Below are 5,139 nucleotides of genomic sequence, written 5' to 3'. Positions count from 1 at the left end.
AATTTGCGGAAAATGCTCAAGGTTACACGAGTGGCATAATTCAGATTCGTAATCAGCACCCTTGAATTGACAAGAAACCATCAAAAAATATTGTATATGTAAAAAAAAACAAGGTTATGCCTCTTCTATCCAGGACTAGGAAACATAACTTAAATTCTCTTACAAAATTCTCAAGAAAAACGTACTAGTAGCTGAAAAAAAAACAAGTTATGGCAGCGGTGGGATTCGAACCCACGCCATCGAAATGACTGGTGCCTAAAACCAGCGCCTTAGACCGCTCGGCCACGCTACCTCGTTAAAAGCTTCGAGTATCCTATGTTGTACTAGAAAACATACTTTATTCCCCGAGAGTGAGTTGAATGGTTTAATTCATAATTGTCAAACTTTTTAGTGAATTGAATTACATATTTCACCTTGTCCCAAGTTATGTACAAAAAATGTTGCTTTGATCCTTACTATACGATATATATATATTTTTTAATCATGTTATTTCTAAAACTCAGATTTAGTAGGAAACACTGCACAGATTTGGCTCTGAAATAAGAACATAGTAACAGTCTCATTACACAACATGTGTAGAATACTCCCCTGCCATTTTGGGGGATTTATCCTTCGGGCCTAGGGGTGGTAAAACTGCGAGGGGGCATAGAGAGCATTTGCTCATCCACTTAGATTTGTTCCCCCTCCCCGATAAAAGGGAAACTGGAAAATAAGTTGTTTTTGTTTACAATCATAAAGAAAATGCTCGAACTCTGCTTTCAAAGCTTGCTTCCCTGAATACAGAGAGATTAGAAGTAGAAACCGCGACGTGGATCATGCAAGATCCCTCCCCCTCTTCCTAAACTTTAGAAGGGTTCCCCTCCCAGAACAAATATCTCCCAAATTGTTGTTTGCCATGTTCGGGATTTTGAAAGTAATGTTAAGTTCTACCATCAAAAATAGCAACTTTGTCGCAATAACGCTTGGCTCCATCGCAGACGTACAGCTTGATATGATTTGAAGTAGATGGTGTCACACAAACCCCTATAACCTGATTTTATAACGTTTTATCTGTTTAGAATGCCACGTTTTTCTCGTAAAAGCAAACAAAGAAAATATTGCTCCTTTTGGTAACTCTCTCACATACAAATAACTGAAAAGTATTTACACGGGTGACGTCACAAACCCCGCATTCAGGGTCGCACGAGCCTAATTACAACAGGAAGACAAAATACGCCCATTTGATCTAAGTCACCCTACCCATGTCCATGATTTTTTTTTATTTGATACAGCTGATTGACCAAAGTGTATGCGTATGATTTGCCATCTAACACTGCTTCTAGGGGGGGGGGGGCAAACTTCATTTGTCAAAGTGGGTATAGCTTTTTTATAACTATTTGACAGGCCGGAGAAAATACGCCTCTTTTAACGTTACTGGTGATGAATATGATCTCTTCACGAGATTTTATTTTTTCACAAAAGTCGATTTATTTTCGGAATAAGTCGGCAGACATACCCTTCTCTGCCTTCTATGGCCAGATTTTTTCATTTTCCACTGGTACAGTAAACAATAGTCTCATTATTTTCATCCTTATTTTGACGATTTTTTTTAAGGTTGAAAAAATACATGTGTCTATGGAAATACATTATGCCCATGGTACCTTTGTTTGCTTCCCAAAAATAGGTAGCAGGTATAAAGGACATGTTTCTTGGGCTTGGTGTAAAAATGACAGAGGTTAAAATGGCAAAGGTAAAAATGGCAGAGGTAAAAATGGCAGAGGTAAAAATGGCAAAGGTAAAAATGGCAGAAGTAAAAATAGCAAAGGTAAAAAATGGCAAAGGTAAAAATATCGCAAAGGTAATAATGGCAGAGGTAAAAATGGCAGAGTTCAAAATAACTGATGTAAAGATCATGACATGTTACATCAACAAGAAAAGACGAAGCCTTTTCAGTTAAGATAGTCATAATAATTGGCCTTAAATGGACTCCTATCGACGGATTGAGCATTATGAACTGAAAAGACACTATTTAGATTTTTTAATCATTTTAGGTCGCTCTATACTTTATTGTTGATATGATTAAACTCAAACATTTTCATGCCAAAATGATTTCAATAAGTGAGTGATGAAAGGATTTCCATTCGTAGAGTAGAATAGCACTTCATCACATACATACCAAACGAATTTTAATGTAAACACCAAAATGTGCGCTATTGGCACACTGAAATAGACATGTTCGGGATTTATTCGAACCACTTGCATTACTTGGATATCATAAAAAAACAAAACGTTCTGTAATAAAAGTAATTTTTTATATTTCAATATCATAATGGATCCGAATAGATATTGATATGATACGTATATAGTTCAATGTAAATGATATTATAATAATAGTGCTTCAAATTTGTATATCAGAAGAGTGATTTGACATGAGAAGGCTGTGCATCTAAGTCCAGGAATAAACTAAGAAAAACCAAAATTTTTACCTCTGCCACTATTACCTTTGCCATTTTTGCCTCTGCCATTTTTACCTCTGCCATTTTTACCTCTGCCATTAATACCTCTGCCATTTTTACCTCTGCCACTATTACCTTTGCCATTTTTGCCTCTGCCATTTTTACCTCTGCTATTATTACCTTTGTCATTTTTGCCTCTGCCATTTTTACCTTTGCCATTTTTACCTCTGCCATTATTACCTCTGCCATTTTTACCTCTGCCATTTTTACCTCTGCCATTATTACCTCTGCCATTTTTACCTCTGCCATTTTTACCAGGCACCATTTCTTGAATGTATTATATTTCGATTCGACTACTGCCGGCTAACGATACAATACCAAGTGCTAGGTGCAGTGGAGAGCATGCATTGTTATAGTAGCTGGGTATGTAAATGGACCAATATAATAAATATAGTCTTCCAGAAAAAAAGGGATTTCAACCCCAACAAAAATCTAATTTGACTGAAATAAAAGATATCAAACAAGCTGAATTAAAAAAAAGAATATCCAAAATGGATGTACTTTTTTATTTCCTTAATTTCATATAAGAGTTATGTGAACGTCTTCGTTGGTATGGGAATGATGGAATCGTCAACGACACCTCCTAGTAATTTCACTTTTAATTTAAAGAGATTATATCAATTTCATTCATTTTGATTCAAAGTACAGTTGTAGTTACTTCATTATCCAATGAGCAAACAGTGAAATATTTTATAATTTCTACAATAAAGAACAAACAAGTATTTAGTGGCATCATTGACTCTTTTTTTTAAATATCACTGTGTTGCGCATACAATGTCTTATTTTGAAATGATACAGCTTTCTTAATTTACATCCGATCGTAATAACAGTTCTGGAGTTATGCTAGTTTGAAGTTCTTTTTTGCAATTTGAATGAATTTTTAGCTTTGGTGGACTTGCCATTTCAAGTTTTGCAAATCGTTTTGCAAATACTTAAAATGTATGTAATTTAAGATCTTATATTTATTATTAAAATGAAAAAGATTGGAATAAAAAAGCAGTCGGGATGCCAACCATAGCCAGAGCACTCTTCTTTTATTTTCTCATCTTCCCCCCTTTCCGTTCATTTATATCAACTTGTTGTTGGCGGAGAACTTGGCCTTTAATTAAAAATGAAAGCCCCCGGAAGCAAGGGAGAAGAATAAGCAAGCGGTGTCATTTGAAAAAAAGAAGATTATTTAGATATGAACACACATCACGATGCTTTTATCCCTAATTACCATTTTGATCATCTCATTCATAAAAACAAATGGTATAGTATCTAGACCAAATCTGGAACACGTGATAATTCATCAAAGGGGATGTGATTTATCAAATGACAGATAGAGAGGGAGAGAGAGAGAGAGGGGGGATAGATGAGTGCCTTAAAACTTGTTTGTGTTCATTTTAGAGTATCTCTTGACTCTAACTGTGTACAGGATCGATTTCGTAAGGAGGTGATGGCTGAATTAACCCCAATATGTAAACGGCATTTCCCTTGTTACCGCGTGCGCTGTCCCCGTAGTATGATCACAGTGCGTCGATGTTCTCAATTACGTTGTTATGACATTATTATATCAACAGGCTTCCTGTATTTGCATGTCTGTTCTTGAAGCAATAGAGAGAGCCCCCGGATGTCCATCACTCATTCTCATTTCCACTGATGTAGGCACCCAACCAGCGATTAATATATATCATGTCAGCAAAGAACAGATTTATGAATTAGCGGAAATGTATACCCGACGATTGTTTGATGCTTCTGGTGACACCTTTCTTGTGAATTTACAGGGCTTATAGGCTAAAATTTGAGCCTTACTGGAACATACGTATATCCCCTTTATTTTGTAAATACATAATGATACATGCGCCATTAACGTTCATTATCATAAGAGGTGCTTAGGGGATTTTTCTAAGTTAAGAATAAAGCACAGGTGCAAAAAACAAGGTCAATCAGTAAAACATCAACTAAACAATTGATGCGAGCGAGAAGCGCGGGCGGAAAATTTTGAGATTTAGACCTACTGTACGAGACACTATTCATGTTTTGTAAATCATGAAAAGGAATATCTTCCTTACATTAATAATGTGAGCGCAAAGTGCGAGCAGAAAATTTTTATATACGTTTTGAACTGATCGAAAAGGTACCTGTTAAGGACTGCTTGCACTTAGCCATGAAGACGTTACATATTTCAACAAATGAATAATGCGAGCGCAAAGCCGAAACCGAGGGGCACAGTATAACACATTTGCTATAAAAACCCGCTTTATATAAGTCCCGAGCGAGCGAAGCGAGCGAGAAAAAATCACCTTTTCATGACAATCTCACTTTGAGCTATTTTTTTTTACATTACATTCAGTAAATAAAATCATATTCTACACTTTTCCTTTCCTCCTTTTTTTGTTCTTGTTTGTAGAACTTTTTTGGGCCATGGCTCCACTCTACCATACGCTGTGCGATTGAGGGCCGGGACGGAGCCCCCGGAACTTCTTGATATCAAAGCCATTTAACCCTCGCAGATTGCTGCTATTTTAATCAAATCGCGGGCATATGCAGAATATATCTTTTACACAACACATTTATTAACCCAATTATGTAATGCACCAAATAGTTTGAGGGGGCAAAAAATGCCTAATGAAATTAAATTCTAATTATGTGATAGATTTTG

General features: G+C 36.1%; 1 non-coding gene across 1 annotated transcript; it reads right to left on the bottom strand.

The window, feature by feature from the left end:
• Window positions 1-210: 210 nt before the first annotated feature.
• TRNAL-UAG lies at window positions 211-292 on the bottom strand. Its single transcript has one exon. It is a non-coding gene; the product is annotated as a tRNA-Leu (tRNA).
• Window positions 293-5,139: the final 4,847 nt, after the last annotated feature.

Source organism: Lytechinus variegatus, chromosome 1 (genome assembly GCF_018143015.1).
Source record: "Lytechinus variegatus isolate NC3 chromosome 1, Lvar_3.0, whole genome shotgun sequence".
NCBI classification, from domain to species: Eukaryota; Metazoa; Echinodermata; class Echinoidea; order Temnopleuroida; family Toxopneustidae; genus Lytechinus; species Lytechinus variegatus.
The sequence above is the reverse complement of the archived record's forward strand: the minus strand, read 5'-3'. Positions and strand labels throughout refer to the sequence as shown.